A 17,451-nucleotide genomic window follows, 5' to 3' on the forward strand; every position below is an offset into this window, starting at 1 on the left:
ATCATATGGGTTGTTAACGTGACCATGTTTAGCATTCCATTGTGGTACTTTTCTGTATTTAGTTTCTGATTTGGGTGTAAAAACTTTTTACTTTGTGTTTATGATTGAATGAAGCTTTGATTATTAGACTAATTGCTATATTAAATAGTTTATTTGTGTTTAATTTATCTTGCCAAGCTTGTTAAAAGATCCTCATGTGTTAATGATGATTATTTTCTGTTAATTGTTAAGTGAATTAAGTTGTATGAACATCTGCTTGATTTACTTGTCTCTTATGATTTTTGATGACCATCGAGATTATAAGACTAGAAATAACGAATGTGAAACTAGAATTAATTTGAGAATAAGTAAGTTAATGTGTGAGCCTTGTTTGATGACCATCAACAAGAGGTTAATTACATGTCGAATTTGATTAACTATATTTACAAGTCTTGCTTGATACGAACTGAACACTAGGAAGCATGTTAGTTTAATCAACTGATCATTGTTTAAATTGACTTGTTTGCTAAAGGATTAGTTATAGTGAACGCGAATCTAATCATTTTAGGAATCGGTGAACATAAATAAATGAATTTGTGTATGCAATTGTCTATGTTTTTAAGGTGTAATTTATCTAAACCAAAGTACCTGAAGAGATTTGTTTTCCTGTTAGTTTATCGAGAGTTGTTAATTGCTAGTTTGAGATTTAATAAACCATTTTCTTTATTATTTTCGTGTGACCTGTAACCTATAATCAAATATATTAAATTAATCCACCGTTCCCTGTGATCGACACCCGACTTACCTTAGCTATACTGTAATCTGACTAGGTACACTGCCTATAAGTGCATAGATAGTCTAAGTTTGTTAGGTTATAAATATTAAAATTAGTGGGTACTTTTGTGCACATCAACCACATACAACACATATGCCACTCGAAGCTACAGTACGACCCTCCGGTTGATGTGTCTCAGCGGGACCCTCCAGTCCCGCAGCTCGTTGGACCCTCTGGTCCGGTCATAGCTCGTTGGACCCTTCGATCCGGTCTGTATCGTTGGACCCTTCGGTCTGGTCTATATCATTAGACCCTCCGGTCCGGTCTATACAACACATAGCATACATATATCAGAATGAACATAATCTCATGCATAAACATATCACACAAGACCCTTCGGTCTACACATAGATACCACTCTAGGTAATGTATAGTGAGAAGACTCACCTTGGGTAACTCGGATAATCTCGCACACGAATATAATGATCTAGACCCCGCCTAATCACATTCACAATATCCTTAAATAAATAATGGCTCTTAAAGGCTATATTAAATCCTTTTCTACAATCCCATAGAAGGGTAAAAAACCATTTTACCCCTCCTTGACCCAAAAGTCCAAATGTTGACTAAAACCCTAAAAGCCAACAGGAGGCAGTACGCGGTGCATACCAGCTCTTGAACGCGGGGCGTACTCCGGCGATCCAGAATCGGGGTCTCAGACCCTTACGCTGCGCGTACTTAGATTTACGCCCAGTGTAAGTCTCAGTTTCATGCATTTATGGATTTTTGGTCTTAAACGGTTAAAACATATACTCAAACTCCTGATTTGACTTTTCTAAGGTCACTTAATCCATAAAGTTGAAACTTTTAAGCCTTTGCATGGCTGTAAAGGTCACCAATCACTCTAAACACCTTTCATCTTTCCTCATTAAGCCAATATCTCATGCATGACTTAATATTCACGTCCAAGATTGGATTTTTATAAACCTACAAATCATATTACTCTAAATATGGCAGATCTAAGCTTACGGAGACTATTTGCTCATAAAGTCTCCACCTTGGGACCAAAAACCCTAAAAATTGCTCCATGAAGCACAAATCTAGAATGACAAGGAAAGCTTTGAGCTCTTTGCCTCTAAAAGAATCTCCAACCTCTATAGAACTCGGATCTACTATTGTCCACCAACTTCTAGCTCCTATAATGTCACACCCCAAAATCGGAACGGCGGAAGCGTTCTGGGGTGGATGACGTCATGTCAAGTATCACAACATATGCAGTATAGTAATCAAAGTACAACAACCATTGCAATAATAGTAATAGTTTTACATAAGTTACATTTTATAGAGACATCAAAGTAATACAGAAACTAGTATAGATGCATCTCGGTTCTAGGCTGGCTTCACAAAAGCTCCAGGGTGTACCTGTCTATCGTTGACCTGAGAATACAAGTTATTTTGAAAGCGAGTATCAACATTTTTATAAATGCTGGTGAGTTCATAAGTATTTAGTGTCATTTGTGTAAGTAAGCATTTTATTCAAAATAACTTTATAAAAAGTAGTAGTTTAGAATCTACGGTGTATTAGTGTCCTTTCCAGAAAATCCTATATTTTCTAATTAAAAGCAGTCTTCTACCAAGACTCGACAGTGTTATGTTTTAAAGAGAAATTTTCCCTAAAATACTATCATTACCCAAAATACGGTATTTGACTTTAAAGAAAGTAGGAGAATATCACTAGTAAAATACTAGGGGAAAATAACATATGCCTCAGCAGAAATCACTGTTGACTAAGGCAAAAGAAAACCATAGACTCTAGGAGAGTATTGAATGAATGATACGCCTAACTCAGTCTAACAAGAGGAAACACGGACCCCAGACGGTATCAAATGTACGATACGGCTAGCAAGGTCTAAAACAAAGAAACACAGACCCCAGACAGTATCAAATGAACGATACAACTAGCAAGGTCTAACACAAAGAGACACAGACCCCAGACAGTATCAAATAAACGATACAGCTAGCAAGGTCTAAAACCAAGAGTAATCCTAAGAGTGTTGTTTCATAAATACAGTGTTAATTCTCGTTACCTTAAGGCCATGAATTATAAGGTAAACATGGAGATACTCATAACCATACTGATTGACACTAGAGTACTTGACGCCCTGCAAGCGTCGGAATAAATGTGACATTTGTCACCCCTTGGCTTGGTAGGCCGAGGACTGTAGCTAGCAGTTAGGGTGCGGGAGTGTCGGTCCCGTATAGATCTATACACACAATGTCTGCTCTCCCTACAGGAGACTCTGGTTACCAACTTGACGACGGGGAGATCCGCATCTTGAAGATGCATCTCGTGTTTTGAATTCTAATGTAAGTACCGGAAGTAACGATATAGACTCACGAATGAACTGACTCCTTTGGAATTCTCATACTAGAAAGATTAAATAGAATCTCCTAAATATTCCTATAATAGTTACTAGTGTCTCTGATCTATGAATGGTGAATGGAAAGATGCCCTTGCTACCCAAGGGAAATGAACTGGTCGATGGATCCCTTTATGTCCGTATATGTACACATGATATATAACTAATGTTTAAACGACCTTCGGGCGGATAACCGATACCCACCAGACCACATCCAAACGAGGAAAAGGAAATAGGGCGAACTAGCCTTCCTAAGTCTTTTAAACATTATTTACATAACTATACAAGTACAGGCATGCATTTAACGAACTAGAAGCATAGAAGCATAGAAGAAAATTTTGGTAAAACCTTTGGAAAACCTTTAAAAATAAGAATTTACGACTTGATATCGTTATGTAAAACAAGCTTTGAAAACCGTTCATAAACACGTTTTGAATATAAGTTGATAAAACAATATAAGTAAAGAAAACCTTTGTTTAAAACCCTGCTGTAACTGGTTTTGAAGAAAAACATACGGCGCGAGAGACAATTTGAGGAAAGATTTAAACAAGTAAAGTCGTTTTGGAAAACCATCTATAGTATTATACTTGGTAAAACAGTTGAAAGTGTAATAAATCCTTGTGCATGCGGGTTATTAATCAAATATGATTGATATGATAACTAGCATGTTTTAACTTGTATTCCCCCCCCCCATAAAAGCATGTAAAAACATTTAAAAGGTTAATTTAGGGGTATGAACTCACCTGATGTTGGCGTTTCGGATGAATGGACGGTATAGGATGCTAACTGTCAAGTGAGGACTTGACCACACACGCGAATCCTATTTAACATGTAATGATTCATTTAAGTATCTAATTAGTCATTTAATAACTAATTAAGCAAGTAAGGATGTCTTACTACTTAAAAACACTTTGCTACAAGTGCTAGAAGTATGAAGGGTTGCATAGAAGGTGTGTATGGACTCACATTGGAGTTTACTCTTCAAATGATGGCCCTTATGGGTGTTTACGGTTTAAAGACCACTTCCCCCATGAGTTTATGGCCGTAAACTCATGGTAGTGGTGTCATGGGATGTTTAAAGGTCTTATCTCACTCATAGAATCACGCTAGAGTCGAATCAAGGGCTAAGGAAGTGATTGGGACTCAGAATGGGCACAATAGGGAGTTTACGGTCCATGGGACACTCCTTGAGGAGTTTATGGCCGTAAACACATGAGTTTATGGTAGTAAACTCATGTTAGTCCATTTCTCTTGTTGTTTGGTGGTTCTAGGCTATGTAGGCAAGGTTTTTGTCACTTATATGAGCATAGGAAGGTGTTAAAGGCACTTAAACACCTTGGAAAGGTGTTTACGGTCTATGAAGGTGTTCTTGGTGAGTTTACTACCTTAAACACATGAGTTTACGGTAGTAAACTCATGTTAGTCCATGAATCATGTGTTTTGGTGCATCAAATGAAAGATTACAAGGCTCTAGGCACTCATGGAAGCTTTTGGGGGTGTTTGAGGGGTAATTTAACACCCAAAAAGGTGTTTATGGTCCTTGAAGATGGTTTTATGGTCCAAGAATGTTCTTAGACCGTAAAATCATGTTTACTCCCCATTTGTTAATATTTTGGTGTTCTCAGTCCTTTCATGTAAGCCCCTAAGTCATAACTAAGCTCCATAAGTGGTTTGGAAGGGTTTTTGGGCATTAAAACCCCATTTATGAGTGTTTATGGTCCAAGAGTGTTCTTGGGCCGTAGGCTCATGATATTGCCACTTTTGGGTGTCTTACACACGAATTTGATATTAAATGAGCTAAACAACAAGTTAGGGTAGATCACTTACTAGTTTGGGGCTTAAAAGAGGCGATTTTGGACCAAACCCGATTTGTAGAGAGAGAAAGTAGAGAGAGACTCCTAAGGTTTGAAAAGGGTTGGAATGAAACCCACTCAACCCTTATATAGGGTGGAGTTTATGGCCTGGTTGGGGGTCCACCCGACACCAACCGCGAACGGGGTTTCTCACGACTACCGTTAAACACGACAATTTTTAAAATTAGACTGCCTTATTTTTGGTTTGCTTGACGAATATTATTTAAAATATTCCAACGGGTTTAATTCCGGTCAAAAATATTTTGGGGATAAATTTGGCTAATTTTTGACGTACTTAACTTCGACGTTAAAACTAACAGAAATTTTTGGGTTGTCACATCATCCCCCCGTTAGAGCGAATTTCGTCTCGAAATTAGAGTTTAGGAAAAGAAGTAGGCATGAATGATCGATTAATGAGATGAGGGCACTTCCTATTCGAATGTTCCTCGCACTCCCAAGTGAACTCCGGTCTTCGCATGGCGTTCCAGTGAACCTTCACTAGTGGGATGCGGATCTGCTACGCTCGCTTGATTCCTCGGTTCGCAGTTTACTACGAGTTTTTCTACGAAGTTAGGGTTCCCAATTATTGCTATTACGACGAGTGGGTTTATACTAGTCACGTCGGACAAATGCTTTGTCCATGCTAGAGATGCGAATAGACTACGGTGGAATTTTTATGGAATTCCAAAAGCAGTCGTGGTCTGACAAGGGTTGGACCAATTCTTATAAAGAATCGCGAATGGTTCTAAGTTCTCGGAAAGATAGAGCTTTTCAGTTCTCAGAACATAATGCACTTCTATGGTGGGATCATCACTAGCGTGATCGCCATTTTGAAGTTCCAAACGTTCTCTCATATTGGGGGTGTAGTTCTTCGGGTTGGTTCTTAGAAGGCTCGGGTTATCCTCGGATTCGTGTTTCCTACTGATTGGCTTTTAGAGGTTTTCTGGACCATCGGATGTATTGGCTACACGCTGGCATGTAATTGGTTTCGTTGAATCTATCTCAACTTAGTGCAAAATGGACCTGCACTTCTGATTCTTAAGGTGTTTCTAACGGGGACTCTCAAAGTTAATAAGATAGGGCCTTAGCAGACGATGGTTAGAGGGTTTTAGATTTCTTCGTCGTCTAACATATGCTTTCACAGTATGATTCTTAACTTGGAAGGAATTACGCTCTTACTTGCTTCGCTCTTTCATGGATAGTAGCCTCTGTTCAGGCTAACTTAGTCCTTAGAGATTTTCTGAAGTGTTGGACTATCTCGGGAGGTGGTTCTACTATATCTGTGTGAGATAGTATCCATGGAACACCTAGTAGTCCAATAAATCTCTAAAACATGTCCTATTCTCTAAGGCGTCGGTTTATTTCCGTTACAGAAAGCGTGTGTTCTTGTATAACCCATCGACTAACACCTAGACTGGTGTCAAGTCTATAATCTCTTCGGGATCTGGGTTATAAGGCTTAACGCGACCTACTTTCGCACTTAATTCAAGTATTCTTGGCTGCGGAGGTTATCATGTGGTTCTTGGCATTCTAGGATTCACTTTGGAGAATGTAGTCTCTCGTCTACAGGGCGACGGTGACTATTCTCACATGCGGAGGCAGGGTGTCTTAGGCACTACTTGTCAGTAACGGGGTGGACGAAGTGCCTGAGTAGTGCGAGCATCTTCTGCAACTACTCTTCCGGTGGTTATGAGTTTCCTTGATTTAGATTAAGTCTAGAAGTATAGGGTTTTGTCGCTCGGAACTTTAAATCTTCTCATCCACTCTTCTTAGAGTTCATCTTATCGCAACTTCCAGGGTTCCGGGATATTCGCTGAGATGCTTAATTCGTGGGATTAAGCGTGAATGGATGGTCATATTCAATGTCCTTGACTCTTACGACTCAGATTTCCTTAACAACTGAGGGTGTTAGCCACTATGTTGGCTTAACCGGGATGACAACAAATTTCGGATTTGTGATCATTATAGTAGCTCAACCCGCCGTGGTCCTCTTGACTCTAGTTCCTATTCTATGGGATATGATGAAGGGTTTTACTATGAGGTTCGTGGTAGAGCTCATACTTGGCTTAACCATTAATACTTGGTGTATGCAAGCCGTATATAATTGAGGTCGGCAGGATGTTCAGTTGTGTGGCTCCACCCCAAACCCACAACCCAACGAGGAACAGGGAGTAAGGAGGAAGCACACATCTTAAATCTTTTTGATCTCAACTATATACCACCCTTATGCATATACTCAGTTATAGTGGTCAGTCCCATGAGTTCTATCCTCTTGATTCACGAACCTGATTGCGAGGAGCGAAGGGTCCTTCTGGGGTTCTACGGAGTGGGTTTCGGGTGGTTATCGTCTTCTGGAATGCCTGTAGTGTCTTTCTCTTCGGTTTCTATCTATCTAAGAAGGGGTTGGTTAACAGCGCGCAATACGCTAATCAGGGGTATTTTGGAAAGTTTTAGATAAGAGTGACGACCGACGGATCGCATTGGGTTTTATTATTAGGTTCGGAAGAACCTTTATTTGCCAAAATGGCCACGTTGAAAGTTCTTTTTACACAGCACTAGGGATTTACACATGGTTGCACTAAGTGGGACCATGATTGATAGAGGCGTCGAAGTTGGAATACATCGACATGACATAGAATAAGGGTCGATAGGGCCATGTGCCAAACGGGCACACAAGTTTTTGGGGTCTTGGGTTTCATCCCGTGTATCACTATCACGGATACTTGGACCGATACAATCGACGCGAAACTATAGATGGTCCTGAGTGCTTCGGAATAGTGTACTTCTCATGAATAGATTTTCATGAGGCCTCTCTATAATCGCCTAGTATACACTAGTCATGTATAATTAGGGTGGGAAGGACTGTTGACTGAGCGACTCCGCCCTAAATCCACAACCAAACGAGGAACGGGAAATGAGGCAGCATCACTCACTCGAGGTCTATCCATCTTAATTATACATGGACTTAACGTATATACCGAGCCATTATAGCTTTACCTAATGAAATTTTGAATTCTTACAACAATGTTGCGACTTTCGTCTTAACGGGAGAGTAATTACATTTAGAATTAGCCTTTTAATGTTTTTGGTTAGTTATCTAGGATTGAGAGACGTATCAAAATTCTACCAGGTTTCTTGATGCTTCTTCCTAGGCATTAGAGTTAGACTCCTCCTGTGCCCTTGTCGTTTCTTTTAGTTGGGCAATCTCGCTTTAGGTGCCCAATCTCACCACATAGATGGCAGACTGGATTGGTCGTCACATTGGTGGTTGGTGTAATAAACTCAACCAGGGTTCTGCAGATGCGAGTGGTATGCCCCTTCATGTTGCACCTAGCACAAAAGAGTTCTTGACAGATACCATGATGATGGTAGCTACGCTTGTTGCAGTAGGGAAGGTTTCCTAGGTATGGTCTTCTTGAAGTCAGGATTGAAGGGCTAGCAGGTGTAATGACTGTCTCAGCTTGTTGCCCTTCGGAAGGTCCTTGAGCCGAGGTACTTCCCTCCTCGTTCTTGAACTTTCTCTTCAGTGGATTTGGTTGAGGTTCTTGGGTGGCTGGGTACACAGAGGTTGGTTGTTGCTGTCCATTACTTGGATCGGGAATCCCGATAGGGCTCTTGCTAACATTGGCGTTGTTAGCATTTAGATGATCCATGACAGCTGTTACGGCTTCCGAGACTGCAGCTTGGAACGTAGCTTCATCGAATAGGAGAGTCGGTTTCTTGCCAGCGGATTGGTTACGCTTATTCGGAGGCATGGTTTTCCTACACAGAAAGGAACACAAGCTGATGAGAGACGATGGTTAAACCTGGACGTATCTATCCTTACTATATTAGGCATAAATTTTTCCCGCGCCTCGGATATTGATTGTCTGAGTGTCGACCTACATCCCTATGATGTAGTCCGGGTATTCAAGGTAGGAGTAAAAGTATCGGAAAGCCATGAGATGGAAGTTGTTCCTACTAGGTTATCTTTATGCTGGAAAGGTTCGCTCTCTGGCTTTGGAAAGACTTTAGGGAAGTTTGGAACGAAATCACAGAAGAAAAGGCTCAATCAAGGTTTTGAGATCCGATCTAATCGTATTACTTGCGACGGGAAAAGGCGATTTACCTAACACATAGTGTGAGTAGTGTAATCACTAACTCACTAAATTGTATTATTTTATGGGTGTATTAGCGCTACAATAACGAGGAAAAGACACTTCTCGGGTTCTGTGTACTGGCTCCCTCTGTCTACCTCTTATCCTTGACTGGGACCGGCGTTGGTTTTCTTCGGATAGATACCTAGGGTTCTCTCCTCGTGTAGACATACCGAATCTCTACTCCGCCTTTCTTCTGATCCTGACTCTGAGTGTCATCGCTTCATGATGGATGACTGGAAATCTCGGAAGTTCAGGCAAATTTCCCACCGATGTCCCTAAAAGCTATAGGCAATTGGTGGTTTCATTAGTCTCTTTTTGATTCATTTATTTTCGAACTGGAAATCTTCTCAATGAACCTCTTCTGGGTCTGAATCAACTCTTATGTCGAACACTGAAGTGGATAAGGTTTTCTACAGGGTTCGTGCGAGAATGGAAATGTCTAAAGAATCCTAATAGATTATTAACATTTCACTGAGTGATCCATATCGAGTCCTACTAAAATTACATAGGATACACAAATTATATATAACCTAGATCCAATAGGCCTTCGTATATGTGATACTACTCTATATCCACATCCAAACAAGGAAAAGGAAGTAGAGCGGAACTACACATTCTCAGTCTATGGGATCCTTATTATATATAACCTTGGAAGTATACCCTCTGAAATCATAGGTATATCAATAAGGATCTTTTTAGTTTTTCACACAAGGTTATCTATGGATCCTAAAATACCCCTATGGTATTTTATTTACTTGTTTGATTCTTAACTTCTAAATATAATTATGGGATTAATGTGAGTCCTTTAGTATTCCAAAATAATCCTATAGTATTTTAATCTTTATGTTTGGCTCTAGCATTCCTATTTGGTAAGTTTCAGACCTGTTGCAACACCACTATCACTCCCAAGCACACGTTCATCGCATCTCGAATAAATGTAGTTGATCAGGTTTCATTTATTCCAGCCTACGATTACATAACTGCCCAGGTTTGATGGTAATGCTCAACATCCGAAGACTTTTATTCTTGTTCTTCTTGTGATAGTTGTGTTCGAGTGTTTAGATTCTGGATGTTCTTATAATTCGGTAAAATATGGTTATATTTTAAAGTATAATTTTTGGTCAGAGTGTTTATCCCTCTGTATTTATAGGCTGTATATCTTTTATGAATTGATATATTGAGCTCACTATAAACAATGCTCTGATACCAATCTGTTACACCCTAAAACCGGAACGGCAGAAACGTTCTGGGGTGGATGACGTCATGTCAAGTATCACAACATATGTAGTATAGTAATCAAAGTACAACAACCATTGCAATAATAGTAATAGTCTTACATAAGTTACATTTTATAGAGACATAAAAGTAATACAGAAACTAGTATAGATGCAGCTCGGTTCTAGGCTGGCTTCACAAAAGCTCCCGGGTGTACCTGTCTATCCTTGACCTGAGAATACAAGTTATTTCGAAAGCGAGTATCAACATTTTTATAAATGCTGGTGAGTTCATAAGTATTTAGTGTCATTTGTGTCATTTTTGAAAGGGCAACTCGGCGAGTCCATGGGTGGACTCGGCGAGTAGGGTCGCGACTCTGGTCGCGTGTTAAGTGGCCAACTCGGCGAGTCATTGGATGGACTCGGCGAGTAGGCTCTGAGTGGAGAAAACCCTAATTTCGGAGGATGAGCCCTATATAAAGGACATTATACCCTCTCCCCAGCCTCTTTACCCTCTCTTGAAGTCCAGAAAACCCTAAGACGCGATTGTGAGGGATTTGAGTGCATTTGAACCTTGGAGAAGAGATTTTGGAGGAGATCTTGGAGAGTTAGGAGGCTTGGAGCAAGGGGCGTTGCTAAGATTCGGATTTCTCTTCTGTTGGGGCTTCATTTTGAGGTATTACTTCGTTTCTTGGGCTGTTATTCATCTAGAATCATCATTTTGGAGTGTGTAGAAAATTTGGCTTGTGGTATTTCGAGTTTGAAGGTTAGATCTGAGGTTGCTACCTCAGATCTGGAATGGAGAAGGTCTAGAATGCATTAAAGTCCCTGTTCTTGAGTGTTTGGTGAAGCCATCTTGTCCCAAACCCTAGCCCTAGAGTGTAAAATGCCTAGATCTCTTTGGATTCACGTAAAGTTTGCCACTTTACGTGATGGATGGGTTGTAGAAGGGTAGATCTACATTTTGGATCAACTGCATGGCCTGGAAGGCTTCTGTATGGGTTAAGATCTAGAGGCACTCGGCGAGTCACAAAGGTGTACTCGGCGAGTTGCTTGAAGATGGACTGGAGCTCGACGAGTTGGAAGAACAACTCGGCGAGTAGGTTGAAGGTAGCCTTGGACTCGGCGAGTCTGTTCTTGGACTCGGCGAGTCTGGTCGGAAGGTCCAAACTTCTTCTGGTTGAGCCATGAATCAGTGAGTCAAGGGAGGACTCGGTGAGTTGAGTGCGAGGGGACTCAGAGTCATGGGACTAGGCAAGTCTTGGGGTGACTCGGCGAGTCGAGTTGCGGATTGGGAAAGTTCTGAGCATGAGGACTCGGCGAGTCATCGAGTTGACTCGGTGAGTAGAGTTAGTCAGGAGGTTGACTTTGACCAAAGGTTGACCAGTTGAATTCCAGGGGCATTTTGGTAATTGTTGGCTTTTGTTTGAGTTCAGTGTTGGTGTTGGCTAGTGGTGGAGATCGTATCAGTGGTCAGAGCATCTTGGTCTTGTCTTTCAGTCGGCAGTTGCGAGGTGAGTTATCCTCACTATATCAACAGGGTCTAAGGCACCAAGGCCGGCCCTTTATCGGATTGAGATCCGGGTATTTGTTGTTATGTTATTGCTTTGATATGTATGCATCCCGGTAGCTAGGATGGTATATGTTAGAAACCTGGTTAAGGTCGGTATCCTGGTATTTAGGATGATGATATGCTAGTGACTGGTCAGGTCAGTATCCTGGTTAGGATGATGATATGTTATGTGATCTGCTAGATCGGCTTGTTGACTATGAATTGTTATATGATTGTATGTTTATGTGCACATGGTTGTTGGACTGGGGTTGGGTTGAGGCGGGTCCTGCTTTGTGCTGTAGGCCAACATACCCAGGGAGGACCGGTTATCCCAAAGGCCCAGCGAGCGGTCTGGATAGGCTGTAGGCCCCAAGAGGGCGGACCAGACGTGCCGAGGCTCGGAGAATGGACCAGGCCGACTGAAGGCCCGGTGCGGGAGGACCAGTCATATTGTAGACTTAGAGAGTGGACCAGGTGGATTGAAGGCCCGGTGCGGGCGGACCAATCACACTACAGACTCTATGTATATGGCTAGACTCGGAGGGTGGACCAGGTGGACTGTTGGCCGGTGTGGCAGACCACTCACACAGTAGACCCGAAGTGCATGGCTGTTTTGTGTTCTGATATGATATGGCATGTTATACGTGTATGGTATATGTGGTTGGTATTTTGGGGGTATCTCACTAAGCTTTCGGGCTTACAGTTGTGGTTTAATGTTTTTCAGGTTCTTCAGGAGACCGTGGCAAGGCAAAGGCGTGATCGTACCGCTCCTCATGGTTATGTTTTATGATGTGGTTCTGGGAAGACTCTGATAATAATTGTATTGAAAACCTTTTTTTAATAACATTAAGAAAATGGGTTGTTTTTGAAAAGTTAAAATTGGTTGAAATTTTATGGTCGTTACATTTTGAGTGCTCGTCTCAATGTGGTAGGCAATGTTTCTAGTCTTAGCGACTAAGGAACGGATATATTAGGGGATTGACCATTAGTATTGGGTATGATTTCTAAGGTTTCAGTCTAATGGATTCTAGTCTTGAGAAATCCATCGTTAGATTTGGTTTGTGTTGGAAGTATTGGGAGTATCCCACTATGAGTGTTTTCATCGATGCCAGTTAGATCGTCAAGTAAGGAATGTGGTTCTGCAGTTGTGGAATTCTAGGTGATTGGGTTGTTTTGTTGGCATATGCTAGGTTTCGAGTGGTCTCACAACTGGTTATGAATGCATCGACCTTATGAAATGGTTAGAGAAAGCATATGGATTGTGTATGGAGTCGTTTGATGAGATTCTAACAAAGATGGATTTTGAGACGAAATCCAGTTTAAGTGGAGGAGAATTGTAACATCCATTTTCAGGATATTTCTTATTTCATGATAGCAGACCGTAATTTTAACAAGTAAAGGTCTTTGGCTTCAAGTGATAAAATTTGTACTTTATTAGATGTTAATAATGTAGGATTAAATGACTTAATCCCTTGAATTGTGTGTGTACTAGAGCCATATGGGCAAAAAGGGAAAAAAGTGATATTGTTGACTTTTGCATGTATTAATGAATTATGTTGGGTATGCTGTAAGTCAAAAGTAATCAGATAGAATTGTAGGGCTTGTTAATACATTCGTGCGCATATCAAGATCACTAAAAATGGTTTTAGAATGAAGAAGTTATGATTGTTGGAAGTTAAACACAACCTTTCTCCTAAACTCCATTTTGATCTTTATGGGGTGATATTTTGTGCCCTAAAGTGAAGTAAACAAAAAAAATATATTAATCAAGGAAGCTTTGCATCTAATGTATTTAACATTCATTCACTTTTTGGACCTTCATAAGTCATAAAGTTTCAAGTTTTATTGTGTTTCATCATTATATCTATAAGTATTTTATGTTTTGATCCATTTTAATGAGTTTTGGTCCCTTTGTGACTTTTTCAACGGTGTTTGAAGAAATCCATGAGCTTTTTTTCATGCTTAAAGTTCATATATAGTGATTTGGTGGAGTGAAGAATGTATGCAAGAACTCTCTTTACTCCATGCATAAATAAAATTGGTTTTTGAACATTTCTTAGCTTAGGGTTTTAGATCTTAAAAGTTTGTGGCATTATTATGGATAAAGTTGGAACCTTTATCCATTTAGACATCATGTTAATTTAGATATGAAAGTTGGAGGCTTGGAATTAATCAATTAAGTAGGGAAAGATGCATTCTTGGACTCTTTGAGACTTAAAGTTTAGATCTTGGTTATTTGGACCATCATAATGGATAAAGTTGTAAACTTTATCCATTATGAAGCTATTAATAACCAAACCTAAGGAGTGGAGCCTTTAATTAATGTATTAAGTCAAAGTAACCCTTAGGATGCAGCCAGCGCACGATGTGTTTTATGAAAAGCTAGAATATGTATTATTTTGGAGCTTTTGCCGACTAATTTTTCATGTAGTGGGCATGGGCTGTCCTGTGGGGGGGTGTCGACCTGAGAGTTGACTTTTTGACCAATTTGACTTTTGGTCAAACTTTGGTTGATCTGAGTATTTGTCTAAGTACTGGTCTTGGTTTGTCATTAAGTGGTATGTATTAGTCGTCTCTATCCTAGGGGTTGATGGTGAGTTTCTACTATTTAGATCAAGTAAGTTTTATCACTATACTTTGTACTACATTATAGATATGATAGGATGTTAATAAACTGTAATGAACTTTTAGGCGGGTAGATTTGTTAATAATTACTTGTGATTGTTGGTTTGTTATTTGCTTGTTTTATATATATGTCGACATACCATGGAGGAGTTGAGGTTAGACCAGTTGTGTTCTGAAGGCCAATATACTCAGTGGGCCAGTTTAATGATGTAGGCCAAATAAAGCAATCCAACTTTATATTATAAGCTCAAAGTGCGGACCATCCTTGTCCTGAAGGCGATTGTGTGCATGCATTGTATGTGTATTGTTATGTGGGGTATTTTGGGGAACTTACTAAGCTTTGGCTTACAGTTGTGGATTTAAATGTTTTTCAGGTACTTTATTAGTTCATGGGAATGTGATGGTATGACCGTACACATTTATGATTCGAGATCCTGCTTTGTTTTCCTTATAAATCTGATTTTGAATTATGGTTAGTGAATAAATGGTTTTGCATTAGATATATCTTTACGAAAATATGTGTTTATTCTATTCTAAAAATGTAAAATTTATTTTGTAAATCGGGAGATTAAAATTTGTGGATCCTATATTATGTCAATTGGCGTGTTATAGCATCTATTTGAATCCCATTGAGTTAAATGATTGATATTTGAATTTCCTTTGCAAGTAGGTTGAGCAATTATGAAATAAACAAAATTTATGCATTCAACATAAGGAGCACGAAGCATCCTTGAAAAGCGCACGGCATGTTAGACATCCTATCCTGTTTTTTCTTTGTGTTTTGATTATGCCTCGAGTCTAATTCGTTCGTTTGGTCTCCTCGACGTCCATCCTTCATATTAGGATACTTAAGGAACATTTTCAGTTTAGAATGATGAGTTAACCTATAGAATGGTATATTGGTCTTTTAACAATATTGTGACAATGATATTAGGTGATTGACTTGGAAGTATACTGGTGTATGAAATCTAGTCAAGTAAGGAAGAGTGTGATATTGCTAGCATTAGACCGATGTGAGTTATCGGGAACACACATCCTTTATCTTACTTTTGTGATGTTGATAAGTTTTGGTGGTTTTCATTATATGATATTATATCTATACATTGATTTCAATGTAAACTATATTTTTGGAAATTGTTTTATGCATCCTACTTGTGCATATCATGGTAGGATGGGTGTGACCATGAAATACAGTGTGCCTAAATTGACATTTATTTTGTATTATTTGTCGTGAGTAGATTTCTAGATAATCCTCATGTACACAAATTGAACCTAGATACCCTTTTATGGCCTAGGTAGACAGTCCATATTGCTTTTCGTGGATATAAGTGCAAAAATTGGCAGGTTCATCTGTCATGAGATCTTAATATCCACCCAACAATCCTTGTTGTTGGATGTTAGTGTCAAAGTTGACAGTTTTGTCTGTCATAAGCTTCATTTATCTGATGTTTTTTAGTAAGTTGGATTTATGAGATTAACAAAGGGTTGAGAGTAGTTGCATGCATTACATCATACTTATTGTTATGAACTCATTATACCCTTTTGTATATTATGGGACTTACATGTCCCTCTTTAGAAACAACAATGTTTAAATTTAATTTTGGGGTATATAAGACAATTGTTTGATTTGGAATTATTGAACCCAAGTGTTCTATTTGCTTTGAACTACTATTGTTTGAAATTAAGATTTTGGGCATATAGACCCATCGATATAATGTGGATTACTAAACTCTAAGTGTTCTTTGTGTTTTAAACTATTTTTAGAGGCTTGGTTTGAGTAAGATTTGATTGATATCCCTTACTCTGAATGAAACAACTTCGGGTAACTCACTAGGTAATTCCATTGCTTAACTTATTTTGATGTGTGTTCAGATTGAAGACCCTAGCTTAGGTTAGAGATTAGCTTAGACTCTTAGAAGGCTACATAATGTGTGGTGAGCTTGAATCTTGTTTTAATATGTTTATTGTTAACAACCTCACAAGTTTTCAAACTTGAATTAAGTTTAGTATTTTGGGGCCAAAATATTTTTCCACAAAGTAAAACTCTAAACATTTTTGGGAACACCTTAACAAATGATTTTCATAAGTATGATTTCAAATATGCCATAGCAAGGGGTATTACATAAATAATATGGACCATTTTTGTCATTTCACAAAACATAAATGGCAAGTTGAGAAATTGGTGTTCGTTTTGTACTATGTATAAAAGGTCACTTAGTTAAATATCATGATCAATTTCGTGATTATCCCTTAAATATTCTATTATAATAAATAAAGATAATTTTGTCATATGTCAATTTTTAATGAGTTTTGATATTTGTTATTTTATGATATTTTTTAAATAAATAATATCCACATATCAATTTATGATTTTTTTTTTCAACTTTTAAAATTAAAAAGACATATAATACTTATACTTATATATGTAAAGTATTAAATGTAATAAATATTATACTAAATTGCAATTAATATGTTTCTCCATTCCCTATTTAAAAATTTATTTTAAAAATTACTTATTGTTACACTTTGATATTTTATTTTTTATAATAAAGTCGTATAATATACGGGTTTATTAATTGTTAATAACAAGTGAAGAAGCTTTAATGATAGATGGAAAAAACATTTATTATAAGGTTGTGTCTGGGTTAGGTACAACTTGGTTAGCTAGTAGCTGCCACATATCAGGGCCGACCGGGAGATTTTAGAGGCCCTGTGCAATTTAACAAAAAATAGGTCCTACAACTTGAAAGATCTAAAAATTTAAGCAAAAAAACTGTAAATTTCATTTCTATTGCAAAATACATAAAAGTAAAATTTCATTCAAAATAATACACAATTTTTTTGCTTATACTTGAAAACAATTACCATCCTAATATTCATTGAAATAAACGTTT

The sequence above is a fragment of the Lactuca serriola genome, chromosome 6, assembly GCF_051521515.1.
Source record: "Lactuca serriola cultivar US96UC23 chromosome 6, Lser_US96UC23_V15, whole genome shotgun sequence".
Taxonomy (NCBI): domain Eukaryota; kingdom Viridiplantae; phylum Streptophyta; class Magnoliopsida; order Asterales; family Asteraceae; genus Lactuca; species Lactuca serriola.